Here is a 23,323-nt window from a genome sequence, read left to right on the forward strand (position 1 = left end):
CCACTATTGATCATAGTGAAAACTGGAGCAGAAAAAAGGAACAGAAATTTCCAAAGCTTATAACAAGTCCACGGAACTGTTCATCCTCCTCTGCAGATCATAGTTTTACAGCTATTTACATATAGAACTGAAATGTGTTGATATATCCCTAGTTAAATTTTTATCAATGTTAAGAAAGCACCGTGAGCCCCTATTCCTTAGCTGAGTTTCTTCTAGGTGCTACCATGCTATAAAAGCTGATGAATAACAACTCTTCTGATCTTGAAACATAGTTTTATGGATGCATCACCTGCAAGATCGTCTAGAGTCCCAATGAATTTTATGGTTGACTCCCAGTATAAGGTCACAGTCTGTGGTTGCCAAAGAAAGCAAAAAAATACTATACAGCATTTGTATAGATCTATTTTTAAAGCTATTGAGCAGTTTTGCTTACCACATATTTATATAGCTACTGAAGTCAGTATCTATCTTTCTTGCCAAAACCAATTTAATCAATCAAACTTATCTCTGCATCTATTGGACCTTTTGTGTAGCATTGCAAGTCCAGCCTTTTGCTGCTGTGTAAAAATAATAATAAATGATTGGAAATCTGTGCCACATCTCCAGCACGTGTAGCCTTGGAGAGGCAATGCCCAGTGTCTTCACACACTGGTGGCTATCTGCAAGGGCAGTAGGGCTGGGGACCAGGAGTGGTGGTTGCACTACTGTCATTCAAACTGGTAGAAACAGCAGTGAGAATCAATCTGAGCACCAATGGCTGCATGAAATCTTAGGTGCTAATGTCATGAGTCTGGACTAGATAGGCCTTAGTGATAGAACCTAAAACAGAAGTTGTGGGCTGTAAAATCTGTCTGTTTAAGGTACTGGCTAATCATTGAGTGGCTGGTGGCCATTTCCATTCCCACTAACAGCTAACAGAGAACTGGAAAACACAGGATGTACTTTTTCCCTCTCTTTCATTTCCCTGTTCTTGCCAGTTCTTTTATGCTTTAATTAGGTTCAATAATGTGTCCAAACAGCCCCTGAATGGGAGAACTCACATGCGAAATTCACATTTGAGAAAGGCACGCAGAAGGCAAGCCAGCAGAGAACTCCCATCCCAGCAACCAGGGTCAGAATTCAACTTTTACACCCACAGCAAGTAGAGGAAATTTCAGTCCGAGCTGAGAAATCACACTGGAATTCATGTTAATAGAAAATGAACTTTATCCCTGGGTACTTCATAACAGGGCACAGATGCTTTTCCTATCCAGTTCAGCATTAATCATTACAATCCTCCTTGATAGAAATGATAGGTATTTAATTGCCTATAGTCACATCCTGTCACTTTAATGTTGCTGTGTGGCCAGTGTGGCCACTGTATGATTTTATTTGGGGCACGTCTGAGATCTGTACATCTCTCCAAGGCAGAAAATAACAATTAGGTAGTTAGGACAGGTTGACAACGTAGTGCCTATTGCATATTAGCAGGGAAAGTGAATACAAGAATGTAATCTTTATTTTGATGTTATTGATATTTTAGCATGGCCCAAAGCTGCCATAAAAGTAAGGGCTGCATTGTACTAAATAATGAATAGGAACAGGAAAAATTATTCTACCCTAAAGAATTTCCAGTCCATTGGGAACAGAGTGCAATGTAATAAATAACATTCAGGCAAAATATATAATCATAACACTCTTAAAGAAAATGCTTGTTTTATTATCATAACAGCCATGCTCTCCATACTCTGGAGATCTATTAACTGGACTGCATATCACAATCCTTAGATCCACAAAGCTAAACCTTCAGACATCATTCCAAAAACCAGAGCGCTGAGCAGTACTGAAAGACTTGCTCCCAAAACAGGGGGAGAGTGGGAGAGCTGGGTATCTGTGTTAGGATTTCCCCAACCTGCCTTCCCCCAACAAAAATGTGATGATGACTATAATGTACCTGAAGTTTTGCAGACTTTTGGTAATTTTTAAAGAGTCCGTAAGCATAAGTTAGCATATGGTCAAAATGTAACAAGGAAAATGGGAACCAAAGCAGCTGTGGTAGAGAAGGAAGTATCAGAAATAAAAGTTGTTCAGCTCCAGTCCAAATAAGTCCATAGCACAACCATATAATAAATTTGCCATATTTGGATTGATGCAGCTGTATTTTAATGAGCAGAACTGGTAATAACCTAACAGCTGGGTACTTGTTTGAGAAGGTGTCTCACAATCTGCTGTTCAAGCCAAGATTCCTACCTGCAGGTGCAAGAGCCTCTCCTCCTTTTTGTGGTGGAATCTCTGGAGCTTAGAATAGATTTGCCCCATGTGGACTGGCTGCCTACTGGTGTTACTTAGACTTAAGAACATAAGATTTGTTGTTAAGCTTTCTGGGGATATACTGAGGTCACAGATGCTGTATGCCACATATTATTTTCTTAATGGATTATTTTTATTGCATTATTCCTTATACGTTTTCTGCCTCCCCTTCTACTATTGTCTGTAAAGTTCTTTTAGACCCTCCTTTGACAAGTTTGATTTTGTAGGTACTGGCTACTCCACCTCTTCAGTCTTTGACCCAAGAACTGCCTAGTAGAAAACTCCACAGATGGACATGTCCCACCCTTTTCTCAGGATTCACCTTTTTCTTCTGCTCAAAAATGTTAGCCTTCAAAACTCTTCCAACATTAGACACCTTTTTTTTTTTTTTGAAAACTGAGGGAAAGAAAGAAAACAGTTCTTTCCTCCCTACAGCCCGAACCTCTCCTCATTCTCTTAACTAATTTCTCAATGGTTAGCTCATATGTATTCTATGAAACCAATACCAAAGACATGGCTGAGGAGGCTCAGTTTGTTCAGTTTTGCCTACTTTGGGTGCCTACAATCCAGGTAGTATCTTCCTGTTACTGCAGATGTGCAAAGCAGCCGGTACTAGCTGTCCTGGAAAGGTGAGATTGGGTACAGAAAGGTTGACAGCTCTACTAGGATCTGGTTTCTGGAACTTATGCACAGTGGAAGAAAAAGGCAAATTTTTGGTTGGCCAATGTTCATATTTGTATTTTTTTACAGCTGTTTAGATGGTCTGTACAAAGGCCTCTGAATTCCATCAAGGCTTTCTCTTTCAGGGTAGTGCTGCTGATCTTTAAAGCAGAAGTCCCACTGTAGGGCTAGAAGTAGAAATATTTACTAAGGCAGAAATACCCTAATTCAGTAGAAATAATTGCTTTTTATATCAATTTTGCATTACTCCTTGTTTCTCTTCGGAGTATTACTAAATTACAGTCACCACTAAGAAAACTGTGAAAAAAACTACAAGAGAACAAAAAGCCTAATGAGAAATGCCTGCCTCATTTGGCTGGAGTTTTAACATTATCGTTCATTTCAGGTTTATAACTGGCAGAAAAGTTGCAATAAGTTGCTCTCTTATATTATATGCTGAATTTCTATCAGATTTCAAAGACTGCACAAATGGATTAACCCAGTACCTACGTTGTCCTGTAATTATGTCAGATATACCTTTGCATTATACATAACTTAAGATCCTACAGAGATTTTAAACTGTTTTCCCCCATCCCCAAGAGCAGCGGCTGGATCATGAGCACCCTGGCCAAATTTCATACAATGTTCAGAAAACATACATGCACCATGTAGTCCCACAAGGGTCTCATGTTCTTGCTCATTTCCTGCTTTACTCTGCTTTATTGTGCAGTGTTAAGGAGCTGAATAGGTGCTCTCTGCCAGCTGGAGACAGCTGTGATTCTGTGACAAATGAAGCAATCCATACACTGTGGGAGCCTGAGTTTACTGGATCATATCCTCAGTTGGTGTAAATTAGCTTGAGCCTATTAAACTTAATGGAGTAGTGCTGATTTACTCCCTGGAAAAATGGAGATGTTGGTTACTGTGGAATGTGGCTCTCAGCAGTTCATTAATGAGGTCTAATGGCATCATATTTTTATACCTCACAGAAACCATATTTGAACGACTCACAGTCATTTAGCAGCCCTGATAGAAAAAGGGCTATAAAGTGTGCCGTAACTCCTGTATTAACCTCTCATTTATGGAACTGTTGATTCAAACTTGGATGCTGCAAGTGAAGAAAGCCTGGTGATATCAAATTCTGCACATCCATCCAATTCTTAAGGGAGCTAAAAAAATGTACACACATTCAAAGACTTTCCACCACACTATTCACAGCCAAAACATTTCCTTTCTCAGAGGACAGGAGAGTTGAGGAAAAGATGTCAGCTGAGCTCCTCCAGCTGATACATCAACTTTTACTGGAATCCCTATTCTCTTTAACCAGTTTATTATTCATTTTTAATGATTTATCCAAAGATTCCTCAGCGCTATACCAGCCATAAAGATTCTTCAGGTTACCTTATGCCCTACACACCCTGTCAGTATTCACTCTCCTGATTCCAAATGACGTTGAGGAATTTCACATTTTGGCCCAAGCAGACACGAGTTATGATTGGGAAACATTTTACCTCAAGAGTTACTGCATTTGCAATCCTGTGCCAAGCAGATGATTGTAGCAGGATATTGTGAGTAGACTGCTAGGGTGAGTATTGCATTGTTCTCTTCTCCGAATCCTTCATGAATGCAAAACCAAAATCAGACATACTTCCACTGTCACAGTTTGAGTCCCTGAACAGATTGTTACTCTCAGAGGCAAAATCAAATACAATAAATGGAAAACACTTCTGATTCTCTCTTACCCTGAGGCACTCAGATGACAAGTGTGCACCTGCAATGGGAGGCACTGATCACTCTAATTTTTTCAGTTTTGCTTTTTGAAATATCTTCTGCTTTTTCTCCCATATCTCATCAGTCAAAAAATATGAAGTTTATTTTGCTCTTTAAGTGATAATTTGAATGGAGTTAGGTGCCTAAAGATGACTTCATGCTGGGAGTGTGGGCTGATAAACTGGCTTTTTGCTTAAAAGCAAATTTTGTTCCTGGACAATGGCCTCTGTTATTTTTCAGGTGTAGAGTGATGAAGGCACATCCTCCTGTGAATTACTTACTTCATACCATGAGGCATGCTGAAATAAAACACCTTTTTTTTTTTTTAAGCCTGAAATTCAGAGGGGAACATTATGCAAAAGTCCCCAAACTGTCTATTGTTTCTCCAGCAGTTCATTTTGTTGTGTCATTCTAGTAACAGATTCTCAGTGTGATGGTGAATGAGTTGTTACATATTTAGGTTATGTTCTGTAAGAAGGAGGAAGGGCCATCTGGAGTCTCATGATAGCCAGATCCTATGAGAGTACTTCATCTTGGCTATGGAATCAGTGGTACACATAGTAACTGACAAGATGGCACACTAGGATAGTGCAAGACATTGTGCTTCATTTTTCTGGACTGCTGCATGGCTTAGGTTTTACACACCTGCAGATGTTTTACCTAATCATGTAAGTGTTTTAAAACCATTTGGGAGAAGTGTGTTCTCAGTGCAACAAGTGAAAAATGCTGTAGCAAGGACAAGTTGCATTCTCACAATCACATTCTGTAGTTCTTATTCAAGACATGCCTGTAAAACAACCCCTCTGAACCAGGGAGCAATCCTCAGGTGTAAATCAGCTTTACCAGGCAAGGGCAAGGGCAAGGGCAAAGGCAAAGGCAAAGGCAAAGGCAAAGGCAAAGGCAAAGGCAAAGGCAAAGGCAAAGGCAAAGGCAAAGGCAAAGGCAAAGGCAAAGGGGTTCCCTTATCTTCCAATTTTTCAACGAGTAGCAGCTGCAGGCTACCAGCCTTAGGACAATTTTAAGTTGTGCAGGCTATAAAATGTTTCCTTAGCAGAGGAATGTGCTCCACTTTCTGTTTAAACTAAAGCTTTATAACCCTTCACATCACACTGTTGCCAAGTACGGGATCGCAGCATACTATACATTTGAAAGTCATCAGGACAGAAATGGAGCTGGCACCACTGCATGAGTACCACCTACAGAAGAACCCATGCGCTGCAACACTTAGCTACTTATAATTTCTCTCAACATTGTTATTTGTATTGTCTCATACCTAGGAATCCCAAACATTTACCCAAATCCCCTTGGTTTTATAAATACAGAAGAGCAAGAGTGTTTCTGCCCTCGTAACTTCCTGTCTACAGGCAGATTACAGACAACAGATATAGCATATGGACAATGTCATCGTATAAGGAGAAAATATCAGTTGTGCCAGGGCACATCAGAGATCCATCTAACCCACTGTCTGGTCCCTGGCAATGGCCATCTGTGGGTGCCTAGGGAGAATTTAAGGACACCGTATAGCGACACTTTGCCAGAATATTCCACCAATCTTTACTGATTGCTACGTCAAGAATTTTCTCACGTAAATGCAGTGTCTTCGTTTATAGCAGTCTAATTCTTCTAAGAATTCATCTAGTCCCATTTGTTAGCCATGAAAATTTTAGCATGCACAGTGTCTTTGGGTGAGGGGCTTCATAGCCTTACAAGCTGTTGTGCAAAGGAGAACCTCTGCAGTTTCATTTGTTGCCCCTAACTCTGGAAAAATCTCTGAGCATCCCACACTTACTGTCATTGCACCATGCACAATCTTGCTATCACCCCACCCCACCACCTCAGCCATCTCATCCCCAGGCTGAGAGCCGTTGCCGATTTAGCCACTCCTAAGGAACAAGTAATGAAGAATTCCTTGATGCGAACAATATGGTCCACATGAGAGCTCATCAACTGCCTCTCCCCAAATTTAGACTGCCTGGGGAATGTTAGGCTGATTTAATTCAGGCCTGCACACACCATCAGTCAGGGCATGTGTGAACCCTGGAGCCCTGTCTGTCCCCATCCATTACGCACACACACACACACACACATGCACACGAGCATGCAATTGCACATGCGGCAGGAAGGAGCTGCTCTACAAAGAGGGCAGCAGGCTGGACCTTACACTCAGGGCAGATTATCCCCCAGGGATAACACACAGGGCAGGTGATGGCAGCTGTGGGCAGGGGCAAGACCATTCCCATCAAGCCCATCCATGATGACTGGCAACACAACCCAGAGCTGCATCAGCACTTGGTGTATAACAGGGGTTTGGGGTTAGATGTGAGCAGGGCTTTTAGTGGAGTCCAGCACCGAAGTTAATTTCTCCACGGAAGCTGAAAGAAGGGGATTAGCAACAGAGCAATTTGAATTTCTCAGCTCAGTGTGCCAGGACACCCTCAGCGTTGCACCCAGCGACCTGATTCAGCCTTTGCTCATCCGCATCGCCAAGACACAGACCTGCCCCACAACTCAGCCATGCCAAGTTATGTCCAAAGTTGGCTGTTTGCTACCTATCCATATTTACACTTGTGTTTTCACATACTGCTTGCAGCTGAGGAAACTGCAGGGTCTTGCTTTTTAACCATCTCACTGAATTTGCTAAGGCAGAGGGTGAGACTGTGTCTGGTCTCATCAACATACTAAATATTACGCTTATCGCACAGAGAGCAGCAAGACCTCCAGGGTGATTAATTACCTAAGGTACTCCAGCTCTCAGAAACACAGCAAACAATTAATACAATTTAACTTTGCAGCTAACACAACAAATTAAAATACAGAAACAAATCCATTTTTTCAGTTCATTAGACAGGACATAAACTCTCCTGTGAGCAGGCCTGATAAATGGAATTTCCCTTTAGGGCATTACTGATGGAAAATGACAAGTGTAATATTTCTATCTAGCACTTCACTGAGATTCTGTCACCAAATCCCCAAACCTTGCAGTTCCAAGCTACTCTGAGGGACATCTTCTCTTTCAAGGATCTTATTAGGAGCTTCTTCCCTCCAAAAATATATTGGGGTTCTGACATTATGGTGTTTTCCCTGGAAATGCTCTAAAAACTATGAGGTATTGTTCTTCCTCAGGAGACCAAGTCTGATTCATTAAAAATAAGATTTTGACCTCATGGGTAGATAAATACGCTGTGCAAGCATTATGCTGAAGCACAGAGAATTCTTCAGCTGAACTGACATTTTATGCCATAAAGAGAAAACATTTCTATCCATCTAAACCATCTACCTATTTTATACCTCCAATCACCATGGCATCCAGTCACAACAACAGGAAAAAAAACCACAAAACCACCTCTTGGTTTGGCAGTTATTGTTATCAGCATGTATGAGCCATCAGATCCTGTTTGCATTGCTCATGCAAGTAATCTCTACAGCTCTCAGGGTGCTGCATCTGCAGTCTGAATGCGTAGTACTCACTTCAGACTAGAGACAACATGCAGTTCTGAATCCTTAAGTCCTTCCTCCGCTGGATTTTTTTGTTATCGTTTGTTTTTAAGGTGGAACTCCACTGGGACCTTGCATAGGCAAAAGGCTAAAAACGGATTTGTCTGTCAGTGACCTATTAACATCTATTACTACATGTCTTACGCTGTCTGAGTATCAAGGCATCAATTAATCTTAAATGAACTAAAAATCCATCATCCCAGATTCTCCATCAGTATAATTTGTTAGAGCTGCAGCTAAAGCTGCATTCCCTTCTAGTATGCACAATATCATATTTACATTTACATATTTATTTACATTGGTTTATTTGGACAGAGGATCAAGCTTGCAGAAGACTTGCTTCTGCTACCACAGCTGTATAGAGGGGGGCAGCTTTAGCGTGCCTAACTCTAATCAAGGGTGATTATGTGCTTAAAATTCAGCTGAGGCTCAGGGAGCAGTCTAACCCATCTGCTTTCCATTGCTACCTAATGCAGCACCTAAATTAATTAGTACGTTCCCCCCATGCTAACCTGGCTCATGCTACTGGTCTTCCCATTGCACTCCGGGTTAGGGATCGACCTACCCCTGCCCACCCTTGGGGGTACTCAGGGATATAAGGACAGCTACCCAAACTTGGCGTCAGCCCCCCAGAGACACCTGAAAGCGGCGGTCTGGGAAGGGTGCAGTTTGGGGCCACAATGGTGCTGCTTCCTGGGGAGTAGAAGGCTGTGGGTCCCGCGCTGTTGCTGCTGGAGGGAGATGGTAGTGTTGGTGCAGCTGAAGAGGCAGGTCCCCTCTGCTCACCCCACAGGCCCTGGCACTCTAAACTCCCTCCCTAGTGCCTTGTAACTTGGACACGTAAATTAAGTGGACTGATTTATGCCATCTGTTGTTAAATGTATTATGTGTGTGTGTGTGTTTCTTTAATTTATAAATTAGGCTGCAGTCAAGTAAATGGTATTCCTCATATGCTGCTTCACTTACCAAATTGGCAATAATGTCTCTTCTGCGATCATTACAGTTTAGTCCCTCTGGACTTACGCCAGCCTAGGATGAGTATTCAATTGCTCATCTGAGGAGAAAAAAAAAGCAGAAAAAAGAATAAAAAAAGAAAGTGCAAGGAATGCCTGAGCTAAAGATGTATTACTGGGTTAATTAAGATCAAGATTTAGCTTAAAGCATAGCTCATAGCAAGACAAAACAAACTGCAGTTCATAACTCCGAGCACAAGGAAAATGGCAAGCCAAGACACTGTAATGTCTGCCCAGGTCCCCTCCTATTCTCCAGGGTAGCCAAGGGGTAACTTATGTCCCCCCGAAAGGTATGCAAGTCACTGTTTGTAATAGAGCATCACAGGCTTCAGGAGAGGCTGTGGCCACCAGTGACAGACAGGAGCAAGAAGGTGAGCATGTGGCAAAGTAGTGGGAACATCTGATCTGCCAGAACCTCAACCAACAGTGCCAAACAGTGATCTAATTCTAAGAAAAATATTTGAAGTCGAACATGTCGTTCCAGTGTGTGTGTGACAGGTTTAGAGCTGCCCTGTGATGCTTTATGACTACCATGCACTGTCTTGCCTCCAGCAGACTCTGTGAACATGTTGGTTCATCTCAATGGGGAGACGTGGAGGTAGAGCCAGGACAGAGAATAATAGCTCTGGAAACCACCTCTGTGAAGCTTCAGAAACAAAAGACTAGGAAAACAGTTCAGAGAGCAACTTTCTCTTTAAACATCTCCCATCCTTTTAAAATTAAGCTTTCTTCCCAAGGCCGACAAAACCCACCACGGTCGCAGCAAATGTGAGGTAACTGTTGAGCTGTGGCTACTGCTTCTCATAGGGATCACAACCATTTCACTACCACTGTGAACCTTCTCCCATGTGTGCATTACTTACCTCACCTCTTGCTGTGAACGCCAATCTTAATTAATTTTGGATGAACCACATTGCTTTTTGTTTTTCTGGGGGTTCTTTGGTGCGCATGGGTCTTGGTGCTTCTTCATCATTTTCCCTGTTCTTCAGTGTTCAGTCCATCAGTATCCCTTGGCTGCAAACTATCATTCCTGTGCTGTCTGCTGCCTTCCAATACTGTGTCCCCAGGTGCACAGAGTCTAAGCAGCTTCTTGTCATCAGGTCTAGGCTTCCTTACTGCTTTCAACCAGGAAAGAGAGCAATCCAAGAAGGTTTCTTCCCTGGTTTTGTCCTCTACTTACACTGTATATTAAGATACTAATTATAAGATATTAAAGCTATTAAAGCTGCCATTTGTGGTGATGTGTTTGTGTTATGTGATGTTATGTGATGTGATGTTATGTTGTGTGATGATATGCTTGCTTTCACTGTCCCCAGGAGTAGCTAAAATCCTGCATACAACTTGTTGTCTTTATACCATAGAGTAGTAAAGAATCACTAAATGGATCATTTCCTCTTTCAGCAAACAAGTGAAAGTGTAAGGAAAAGAGTGCTGTGCTTAAACACCCTCGTTATCACTCTCCTGAGTCTTACAGCAATTTGGTGTGATCTCCCCCTGTTGCCCTGCCTGCCTGGGTAGTGATTAAAGATGAAAACACCTGTGTAACAGTGTGTGTTGGCTTACCTCAGGTCTCCTTCTTTCCCTGCTTCCTCTGGTCCTTCTGATCTGCAGCCACTGCTTCCTATCATTTCTCCTTCACGCTTAGCTCCTTCTACAATTACCTAAAGCTTGGCATCCCACACTTTTCATAGCTAAATTATGCCTGGCAGACTACTGAATGCCTTGACCCCACAAAGCCAAGTTTTGCGGTGATGAGCCATACACACACATAGGAACTACACTGACAAGCGGAGAGTTAAGCTAGTAACAAAGTAGAACGTTAGACGGAGGACAGTTAATGAAGTAAGACATAACATAATACCATTAGTGAAGCAGAATGGTGATTGAGAACTGTCCTTCAGGACCCACTTGTCCTAGCAGAGGATATTAGCAAGTTACTGAGAAAGAAAGCTGTTTTGTACATATTATGGAAATCACTGTGCGACAGTACATGAAAATGTCTATTAGACCATATGGTCTCTGAGGCAGGAAAATATCACACACGCATGCTCTGGAAAGCGCCTGACCCATCACAAATGACTGAATAATCATAAGCCAAGTATTGTGCTGCAAGGGACCTCCTGGCCATTAACTCCAGCCCCCTGGTCCTGTAAGCATCACCAAAACCCACATCAAAAAATTTAACATGCAACATAATTACACTTTTTCCTTGTTTTCCAGCTCCTCAAGTAGATTTCAAACAGGGGTGCTGACAACTTAGGCAAATCACTGCTACACTGCCAAGATCCTACATTAGCTATTATCAGTTATTTATGTCTGGCTTGTTTCTCCCAAATCTCCCTCATTTGTGAATGAACTGTATACTTCCCTGCATTTCTCCTTCTCCTTTTTGCTGCCTGAGGCCACCCCATGCCAGCATGTTCTGGGAGGATTTTCCATCCCTCCCTTTCTTCCTTCCTTCCTTCCTTCCTCCTCCCCTCATTCCAGCTTAGTGCTAAGCCATCCATACACAGCTGTTCTATTTTGAACCCCAGCTTCAGCAACCCCAGTTTAAGCTGTGATGAAGCGCATATAATCCAGGCAATCACATCTCACCACTCACGCCACTCCCTTGCTCTTGCAGCAGGGAAAAGCTCACCTATGCATGACTTTCTCTTCCGACTTGCTGAAATCACTCCTGATCATATTGGTGTTACAGTGAAGCACCTATCTTTTACTCTTCTAAAGTTACTTCCAGAGTTAAACTCCAAGTCTGCTGATAGTTCTTCTTAAGCTATCTAGACCTTTTATTTCTGCAACCCCCTGTTGCAGTGAAGCAGTATACATCAGGCTAACATGGTAGTTCTGAAGAAGTCTCACAGAACTCCAGTTTCACAGGTAGCAGCTGTATTTTTTAGATATTATGCCATCCTGATGTCAGTATGGACTGATTTTCAGTAGAAACAAAATCACCAAAACCAGAATCACCGTGAAGAATAAAAAGTCCCAAGGATCTCTTCTCTATCTTCTGAACATATTCCTGAACCTTGATGTTAACATCATGTTTGAGCTACTACACTGCCTTGTGGGAATGAGAAAGAGACTTCAGTGATTCAAAAGCATTAGGCATGATTGTAGGCTGAAGTAAACTGCTGCAATGCCATTGCAATACCAGTGTCTCACCTGACATGGGGGTGTGTAGGAAACCAGGTCCAGACAAGTAAGAGGAGCAGGCTGAGACACTGTCATTCAGCCAAAGTCAGTTTTGGTACAGGGAGGCACCACATGGACTTCCACATGTAGCTGTAAAAGCAGTCCTTTGGGGATGCTGCTCATGGAGGAGGTGGGGGTGAACCACTGCACCATGGTTCTCATTGAGGTTTCCATCTCTAAACAGGTGCAAAGAACAACAGTGACAAACATCAGCCTGATGAAAAAAAGATGGAGAAACTCTCCTCAAGTAGCTACATAAAATTCTGGGTTTCCCCCATCTGTGGATTCAGTTATCTAATCCATGGTTATTCACAATAGAAATGACGTCATGTTTCTGTGGAATATTTGCTAAATACTGTCTTCCAAGCAAATCTGAAAATAATCATCTTGTGTACAGAGGTTTTAGATCACACAGCAACTTTGGTTTGACATAAAACATCATGCAATTAACGTGTCATTATAGCAAAAATAGCATTCATAGTTGCTAAATAGGGATTCGTGACCTGTTTTTAAAACAGCAGAGCACAGTGTATTTTTCTAAAAGAACCAATTTTCAGGATGATTTTCTAAACAGTATTTGACAAAGGTAGTGAATAGGTTGAACAGGCACTTGCTACTCTGTCATATTGAAACACCTTCTGCAGTCATGCAGCTCTACCTGTTTATTTCTCTTGCCAGCCTTTGAGGGTAGGGGAGCAGAAGGAAAGAACCTCTTTTTTGCCAGATGTCAAAATCAAAGAAAGATTTTCAAAGGTATATTCATTATTTCTTCAGAGGTAATATCAGCAAAAGATCTTTCCTCTGTCTTGTTTACTCTCCAAACAATTACAATTTCTGTGAACACCAAAGAAAAAGAAGTTTTGGGTATTGCATTGCATCGAGCAGAGGAGTACAGAGTTGGAAACTGAATTCTTCTCCTCTAGAAAAGTTTAGCCTGTAAATCAAGCCAGTGCTGTGCAGTGTGTGGTGAGAGTGGGAGAATAAAAGATAACCTGCTAAAACTACTCAACTCTGTATTTATGAAATGGCTGACAAGTTCACTGTATTAAAGTGATTTACAAATAGCACATGGTTGGGATAGGGATAGCAATCTTGCTGACAGATTTTCACACATATGCATAAATATGTGTGTATACAAACACAGACACACACAAAATCTGGCTAAAATCCAGGCTGCAAAAGCTTTCTCTGCCCCTGAACTGGTGTGTTCTTTGGTATGCAACTTTGTAGGTAGAAAGCTGTATTGTAAATCTCTGTTTGTGTTTGGAAAATTTCTCCTGGAATTTAAAATCACAATTAGGTCTCAATAAAGCATGTCAGTAAGGAGTGAAATCTTTTCTTCCACTGTACAAAGTTATCTAATTTCCTCTGGAAAGTCCCAGGAGTAGCTTGTTCATTTTTAACCAATATTTCTTGTGTTTAAGGAAACTCTAATAATTTTGCAGCTAGATATTTCAATTTGTATGTTAAAAGCAGAACACTGTGAACTTCACAGTGACAGAACATATTAAACTCTTATAATGAAACTAAGACATGAGCCCTCCAGAATGCTGTGGACAGGAAAGTCTTCATAAGATATATACATGTGACTCAAAACTGAAGAGTGCTGGTGTCACTGGTTTTATAGAAAGAGCTGCTGCTGTGGAGCAGGCAGACAGACAGGACCAAGGGATTACAATCCAGATACAATGTGGGCAGAGAAGGAAGCAAGAACAAGCTCTAGAAATAAATGTCAGAAAAGCAGAGGCCATGCAGCTGCAGTCCCAAACCCATAGGGAGAGGTGTGACATGCGTATGCATGAAGCAAACAAAATTTCACAGCAGCACAGCCTTAGAAAATCCATTATGGATTATGGACTTACAAGTATGGGGTCAGAAAATTCACTTCCAGGAGTGTGGCTCCCCTTCTCCCCTCTTCAAAGGTAATGGTCAGGGTCTGATGTAAAGCTGGATATGCCTGTGAGTACACTGAGGTGGATGAGGTACATCTTCATCCCCTATGGACCTGGCAGATGCCAGGCTGTTCTTTTCCATTTGGGGTGTAGTATAGCAGGACACCTGCACGTGAGAGTAATTCAGCTGCAAAGCAGCAAGCAAAGGTTCAGAAGACGGGTGAGCCGTGCTGATTTAATATTGCTTGGAGTGCTGGGATAGGAAAGGCTCAGGAGGGGCGGTCACACCCCAGGAAACAAGAAGAAGGAACTACAGAAAAAAGTTACTACAATGGACATGTTTGCCAAGGGACAGAACTTGGAGAAGACTGTCAGTGGCCCTGAAAAATGTTCCTGGATACATGCCTTGCATTAAGCCCTTTCCAAGTTTGTGTGGCCCTGTTGCATGCAATGTGCATGAATGAGTTGTCTTTTTTCCTGTTGCTAGCTGGTTTCAATAAAGTCTACATAAAGAATCAGCAGTTCTCAGCACAGTGTGTGACAGTATGCATAAATCAGGAGGAATGGCTATCCAGAGGCCATGGCACATGTGTCTATTAGATCACCCTGTAACCGAGTCCAACAAAACTCACCATTATACGACCAAAAGGAATCCAAGGTTGAATGTATCTCCTTATTTTGTAATTTTTTTTTTCCAAGATCCTGACATATGGATCATCATAAACTATGTCAGGTTGAGATTTGTGACCTGGGTGGCTGGTTCTTGCTAGGGATGGGATGCAAACAGGGAAAAGGGAGGAAGCGTTGACTGGAACAGTACAAGGATGATACAGCTTACACACTCAGGAGGCTCTTTGCATTTCATGGGACAGGTGGGTGTCCAGCCCACCACAGGATCCTGAAATCTGAAAAGGGAACGCATGCTATGCTGCTCGGCAAGGCAGAAACAGTTGTATGGACTGAGGGACTGCTGTTCCTGAGGACAGACTTTCGTCTATGGCTTCCATTTTGTGACTTTATCACTATTGAGGTTTAGATGGCTTTTGCTAGGTGTAGTGACACTATTGTTTGTGCAGCGTCCCTCAACATTCAAAAAAAGAACACTATATGCTGCCAGTCAAAAGTGCCTTTCTCATACACAAGAAAACAGCAAAGCAAGAAAAAAACCACAAGAGTAAATTCCTGGAGGGAGAGGAAGTGCAAACACTTCGTATAAGCATGTCCATACTTTCTCCCTTTTGGCAGTACAAAACAGATTCTCAAAGCAAAACTGGCAGCTGAACTCTTGTCAGCAAGAAAAGTGCTTATTCCCATAAAGGTGTAATGCTCAGAAAACATAAAGCCTGTCAATCACACAGACCACCCCTCCCACACGCTTAGAGGTGTGTTACAGTCATGGTTTGGTCTCTGCTTCCAGCATATTTCCAGCTTCTCTACATATTCATTCCCACTCATTAAGTAAAATTTGTTCTTGCTGCTGTTGTGTGCTTTTTAATGTCTGTTTGTGTTCACTGCAAGGTTGGGACCCCCTGCCTGTGTCTGAAGAGCTGCTAATGTTTATGAATGAGCCACTGCATGGAGTGAGCAAGGCCCAGTGGAGAGCCCAGCAATATGTGATACAGAAAATAATGGTTGAATCTTCTGCTGCTTGTTTCCAGGTTAAATCACTTTGTTCTTCAGCATCCCACCTGTAACAAAGGGTTATGAACTCACTAAGCTAGGGGAATATGGTACTGTTCTTTTTTGTGTGTGTGTCTTCTTCATATGCATGTTTGCTGCTGTAATGCATTGACTTGCTGAAGCACATGCTAGACATATCTATTTCCTCACAGTTTTTCTACTCACATGAGCCACCTGACACATAGCTATTTCTGGATATATAGCCTGCTGAACATCACAAGTATCACTGTTCAGCACGTTAAGAGTCAGGCTTATGAACAGATCCCCCAGTTTAGCAAGTCATTCCACATAAGCAGAACTGCGGTCTCTTTGTCCATACCCATAGCATGTAGCAAACAAGATATTGAATTTATTTAAGCTTGTAATGCAAGAGGGCTGAGTGTAAGTTGCATTATTTTGCATTTGCTGTGGGTTCAGAGCTTGTGTACAGACAGCCTCTGTGGCTCAGAGGGTGCCTATTGATTTGATGTATACCTCGGTAACTTTGACCGTGTCTGCAATCTCAGGCTCATGTGCATTCATATCATAAAAAGTACACCCACGACTATTTGGGGAGCCTCTGCAATATGGTTTTCTTCCTTGTTTTCTAATGTTTATGCTACCCTGTTTTCCATACTAGCTCTGTTCTGCTCACTGTGGGACTAGCTAGCTCTTGCATGTTGCTGGTGTGCAGAGAGGCAATTCCTGTTTTCTCTTCCTAAGTGTAAGAGCGCTTTATGCCCATATGTCCTGTCACTGGCAGCCTTTGATTCACTATGGTATTTCTCTCCTTATTATGTCAGTGTCTGTATTTGTGTGTGAGGTGACCCATTGCCTGCATAGATTACTAGCGCTGCTCTCTTACTGCTGTCCATGCCTATGCAAAGGCTGGCTTGCCTCTTGCTGGAATTCCACAGAAAAGCTGGCTTGCATCTGCATATCTTCTTCTGAAGACCCTTCTCTTTTTTCTTTCATGTAGTGGCTGCTGTGTAGCAATTGCCAGAAGCAGATCCAAATTAAGACAAAACAATCCAGGATCTTGGACCTTGGTCTCTTTTTACCTCTTAGGGACTGCATGGGCTAAACTCCTTGGATTGCACGTAGAGTCAAAACACAGGGAAAACTGGGGCTTGCTTTCTCTGTCTGATCCTCCACGTGTCTCCTATGCCTCACTTCATCTCTTGATAGAGTGGCTTCTTCAAAGTAGTGAATCAATATTTGCTGGCTTTCCCTCTCACAGTTCATTGCACGATCTTAGCCAAACCATACCCCTCAAACAACATAAGGTTGGGCTCAAGTTTTAATAGAACAGGCATCAATCCATTACAATATCATTTATTGTTGCTGCCCAGAGATTTGGGCTATGCCTACCCCCTGCTAGTTATATTCCTTTCATATTTATCAAAAAAGCTGGTTTATTCTGCTATTCTTTAACACCATGTGTATAACAATACTCCTTGTAGTCTTCTGGTAGTTTCAAACATGCAGTTTAGAGCACAATTCAGTTTTCAGCTGCGTAGCCAGAATCATACCTTGAATGTGCCTAGTGCCTTGTAAGAGCTGATACATATGCAGATGCCAATATACCTCACGCGATACAGGTTTAAGAGCTGGGGTAAGTTGCTCTGGACATTGGCTGACTAGCTCCCGCTGTGTTCTTTGAGGGTAATTCTGCCTGAATATCCTTTTAGGTGACATCATGACAGGGATATTTTCCTGCAAATCATCTAGGGAACTACTATAGTAAACATTATGGGTTTATCCATTTAAAAAGCTGCAATTTTCAACAATCAGCAGAAGTTCACTGAGAGAAGGAAGAGACAGCATAGAGTGGTAGAGGTGGAAAGGACAAGGATACACTGATACCCAGTCAGCGATGGTAGCTCACATAGCTTGTCCTAGATCCCTGGACTCAGATACGTTACTGCAGCCATCAGGTACACGCCTTGGACATACATCACTGCTGTTGCCCTGGTTGACACAGCCTAACTGCTCAGGTACCAAGCTGCCAACTTAACCACAGTCAGGTTTTGCAGTCTGTCCTTCTGCCTCTTGCCTACCTCTGGAGCTAGCTTTCTCTCTGCATTCTCTTTCCTTGTAGGTGCAGGCAACATTGATGCGTGGATGCAGGGGATTGCACAGGCACATGAGCTCCACCATAACATGTGAGCAGGAAGAGATGTGAGCGGCTGGATGATGCTGATTAGTCCACCCCCCAGCCATCCTCTCTTCCCACTCAGTCTGCTCTTTCTAAGCACCGTCTGGGTGGCTGCATCAGCCAAGTTGGCAAGTGGAAAAAAACAGAAATAGAGAAAGCAACAAGCAAGGAAACATTTGTTCAGCAGAAGCATGGCAGTTTGAGGGCTGGGAAAGTCTGCTAGAGTGGTACCATGCAAAGATACCTGAAATCACAGAGCAGGAAGGATCCTCTTGTTCACTGCTGCTTGCATTTGAGTCTAACTAACTGAGCTGGGGGGAGACGAAGGGTAGAATGAAGGTTGCTTCAGCTCTGAGCAGGTCTGGTATTTTGGCAAAGATCTAGCTCAGGGTTGGTTTTTTTCTTGGTTTGTTTTGTTGTTTTTTTTTTTGACAATCACTCTTCATAAAGAACTGGTGTGTGGAGAGGCAGACAGAACAGAATCCTAATTCTCCTACTCCCTTAGTCACCCCTCACAGTTTTAGCAGGCACTGCAGCTATTCAGTCTACCTTCAGCCCTAATATGATAAAGAGGACATTAATAATTATTACATTATTAATAATCACCATCAGCAGTATTTTCCACATTGTCAGCATAGCTTGAGAGGTCACTGGAGGTTGACATAAGAGCCTGGATGGACCCTTTGAAACAAACCCCCATGTAATTTTTCAGTGCAATTCTCTACGGAAAGCTGAGCATGTTATTTCAAGTCTCCAAAATGTTAAAGTAGTTTGAGTCACACTTTTTAGGACAATGGCAGAATTACTCAGTGAAGTTCTAGGGTCATTGTTCAAGTAGGTCAGAATAGATGATCTTACAGGCCTTTCCTGACCTTAAAAAACTACTAATCTATGAACAGTTCCTCTAGTGGGGTAGGAACTAATCCCCTGAGGCCTTACAGAGCCATATAAATTCTTTAAGGTGATTTTAATTAAAAAGTTCTCATTTTTTTTAACCAAGATAAAGCAAGCATATTCAACTCCGAAGCTGATTTGCTCAGTGAAAAAGCATTGCAGTTATATAGTCCCCTATCCTGGGAAAAGTCAGCACTCCTTAAGATGAAGACTTGAAAAGACTCATCTTCTCATGACCCTCTTCCATTTTAATTATAGTTTTTTCTTGTGAAAATACTGTTCTCAGGAAGCCAGTATCCAGAGCACTGTCTGGTTGATTGGGCAGCATTCTCCACTGTTACTGTCTGCCAGGTTTTCACTTTTCTTCTCCTACTCATAGAATCACAGAATCATACAATATCTCAAGTTGGAAGGGACCCATAAGGATCATCGAGTCCAACTCCCTGCTCCTTGCAGGACTACTTAAAACTAAACCAAATAACTAAGAGTGTTTTCCAGACACTCCTTGAACTCTGATAGTCTTGGTGCTGTGACCACTGCCCTGGGGAGCCTGTCCCAGTGACTGACCACCCTCTCAGTGAAGAACCTTTTACTAATGCCCAATCTGAACTTCCCCTGACACAGCTTCATTTCATTTTCTCGTGTCTTATCGCTGGTCACCAGAGAGAGGAGATCACCACCTCCCCCTTTGCTGCCCCCCTTGAGGAAGTTGTAGACTGAGATGAGGTCACCACCCATTGGCCTTCTCTTCTCCAAGCTGAGCAAACCAAGCAACCTCAGCCGTTCCTCGTAAGTCTTGCCCTTGGGGCCTTTCACCATCTTGGTTGCCCTCCTTCGGACACACTTTAATAGTTCAATGTCCTTCTTATATTGAGGTCCCCAAAACAGCACACAAAATGGCTACTCTCCAGCCTCCCATCTTCCAGTTTGTACATATAACCTGATTACCCTGTCCCAAGTGGAGAATCCTGCACTTACTCATGTTAAATTTCATACGGTTGGTGATTGCCCAGCTTTCTCTAGTGTATCCAGATTTCTCTGTAAGGCCTCTCTACACTTGAGGGAGTCCACAGCTCCTCCTAGTTTAGTATCATTGGCAAACGTACTTAATGTACATTTGATTCCTCTTTCTGGATCATTTATAAAAACATTAAAGAGCACTGGCCCTAAAATTGAGCCCTGCGGAACCCCACTGGTGGCTGTTCACCAGCCTGATGTAACCCCATTTACTAAAACTCTTTGAGCCCGATACATCATCCAATTGCTCACTCAACATATTATGAACTTGTCTAGCTGTATGCTGGACATTTTGTCCGGAAGGATACTGTGAGAGACAGTATCAAAAGCTTTGCTAAAATCAAAAAACCCGCACATCTAGTGTCTTCCCTTGGTCAACCAGATGGGTGACCTTGTCATAAAAGGAAATTAAGTTGGTTAAGCAGGACTTACCCCTTGTGAACCCGTGCTGGCTATGATCAATGGCTGCATTGTCTCTCAAGTGTTTTTCAGTAACTCCCAGAATAACCTTCTCCATAGTTTTACCAGCCACTGAGTGAGACTGACAGGCCTGTAATTACCAGAGTCTTCCTTCTTACACTTCTTGAAAACTGGGACAACATTTGCCGGCTTCCAGTCAACTGGGACCTCTCTAGACTCCCAAGACCATTGAAAAATAACGGAGAGATCCCACAAAAACATTGGCTAGCTCTTTCAGTACCCTGGGATGAATCCCGTTGGGCCCATAGACTTATGTGCATCCACCTGGAGCCACAAGTCTTGAACAGGTTGAGGGTCAGCTGGAATTTTATCATTCCCCCAGCCACGGTCTTCCAACACAGGGCTCCAGTGGTCCCAGGGCCCATCATCACTGTTGAAGGCAGAGGTGAAGAAGGCATTAAACTTCTCTGCTTTGTCTATGGCCCTATTTGTGAGGTGACTGACCTCATCAAGTAACGAACCAATGTTATCTCTGATCCTCCTTTTGCTGTTAAATTATTTTAAAAAACCCTTGTTGTTGTTCTTCACAGTGCTGGCCAGCTTGAACTCTAATCAAGCTTTGGCCACACAAATTTTCTCTCTACAGTGGTGAACAGCATTTCTGTCATCCTCCCGTATCACCTGTCCTTGCTTCCAATGTCCATACACTTTCCTTTTCTGCCTAAGTTCTAGAAGGACATCCCTGCTCAGCCAAGCCAGCCTTCTGCTCCGCTTGCTTGACTTCTGATACTTTGGAATTGTCTGCTTATGCACTCTTAAGAGATGGCTCTTAAAAAGTGACCAGCATTCATGGACCCCAATCCCTTTAAAAGCAGATTCCCAGGTGACCTTACTAACTAGCTCCTTCAGCAGCCAGAAGTCTGCTCTCCTCCATGCAAGAAGATGTTATCCAACTGTTATAAATGACACTTATGAAGATAAGTAGCACACTACATAAGGTAGCTAAGGAAAAAAAAAGGGCGTGGGGAGAAGTCTTTTCTGATCACTTCATTTTCTTATCTATCTAGGCTGAGAGTCTAGCAGCTCAGAACCAACTCTCACCCCAAAGTAAGGAACATAAATAAAGCAATTTTATTTTACCTATTTTGTCAGTTAGAGGCAAGTTTAAGCAAAGTGTACCAGGTACGTGAGAGCTACATTCCCAAGAATATCTAGGTCAAAGCGATTAGTCTGAGTAGAAGCGAAGCTAGCTATCCTTCTGGCTTTGCTTTGTAATGATGTCCAAGTTCTTAGTCCAGGTGCCTGAGGTGTTGGCATCTGACAGTCATGAAGTTCACCCTGTAGAAGCTCCTGCTACTGCAGTATGGTATGAGAAATGATCTTGAGTAGTGAGCAACAAGCCTTACTGGATATTCCTCAGAAGTGCGACCAGGGAGCTTGACAAAAAGCAAAATGAAATGCTACAGTGGAGGCTGGCAAGAGAAATGTGCTTATAGTCTAGCCTGAATCTTGATTAAGAAACATTCAAGAATTTTTGGTAGTAAAATGATGGCATTACAGACTATTTTTTTTCTTCTGTCTAAATTAGTTTGCTTAGGAGAAAGAAACAGGCTTGAAACTGGACATTAATTTGCATTAAGGTTGCTAACAAAGGACTCACCATGGCATGGTATAATGTTGAAAGCAAACTGCAAAGCAGATTGGTATCTGTAATAAGACACTAACAATTCCTCTTAGTAACAGCCTTCCCTTTCTTGCATCTAGAGAGAGTATGGGCAGTGGAGACAAATTCAAAACACTTTCAAGCGCAGCTAAATATGAATTGCCAATAATCCAGGCCTTAAACAGTGTGACCTGAAGAAATTTTGAACTATTCAATGTGATGCACCCATTAGCATGCAGCCTGAGAACAAAAATGTTGCAAAATACTCAGCAGTTATGTCTTCCTGTTTGTTAAGAGCTAGTAAATACAAAAGCTACAACGAGGGGTAGGGAAAAGGAGAAAAAGAAGGGGTGATTCTCACAGCAATAGCAATTGCTTCACATGGGACACCACCAAAACAACAGCATTGGGGTTTGCAGGTGCAAGACCATGAGATTAGTGACACAAGAACAGGAGCTTGAGGTCAACAAAGGAAAAATACTGCTGCAGGGGCTCTGGGATACACTGTCCCAGCAGCTTGTGTGGAAGGGTAGGGAGCCACGAGTGGAAGGCAGGCTACAGGATTGCAGACAGAAGGCCTTCCAGACCAGCAAGGGTGTTGCCAAAGCTAGCAGTTTTCCTTTCCTGCACCAGCCTGGATACAGGTGGAATAAAGAGCTGGTGATAAGAAGTTGTAACCAGGGGCTAAGAGCATGCTGAAGGAGCCAGCTCTTTATTGTGTATCCTCTGCTTTACAGGAGCTCTAGCTCAGCTGAAGTGCTCCCAGTGACAAGGGGAAGTAATGCGGCTTTCAGGATGCTTACTGTTACAGGAGATGCTTGCACCAGCTCAACCACAGCTGAGGATGAAACCTCCATGAAAAAGAGAAAGCCCCTCTCCTGTCCTGCTAGCTACCTAGTGCAGTTTTATGCTATTAAACATGCCCTGCAAGAGAAACAAGAGTGGTTTTATTCTGTTTCTCAGCAGCTCATGAAGAGTTTGAAGTGAAGTAGTGTGCTGGAAACTCCTTCACACCCCTGTCTTTCACTTCCACTGTGTCCAGAGGAGCACAAGACCTGTGCTCCCGGAGCACAGCCAAAGCTTCAGGCACAGACTGCAACTTTCCTCAGCCCTTAACAAGATGGACGTATTCTAATTAGGAGTAAAAAGGGACGACTTTTATTTGCTCATCTTTGGAAAACATTTTAAGAGCTACTGTAGT

Source organism: Gavia stellata, chromosome Z (assembly GCF_030936135.1).
Source record: "Gavia stellata isolate bGavSte3 chromosome Z, bGavSte3.hap2, whole genome shotgun sequence".
Taxonomy (NCBI): Eukaryota; Metazoa; Chordata; class Aves; order Gaviiformes; family Gaviidae; genus Gavia; species Gavia stellata.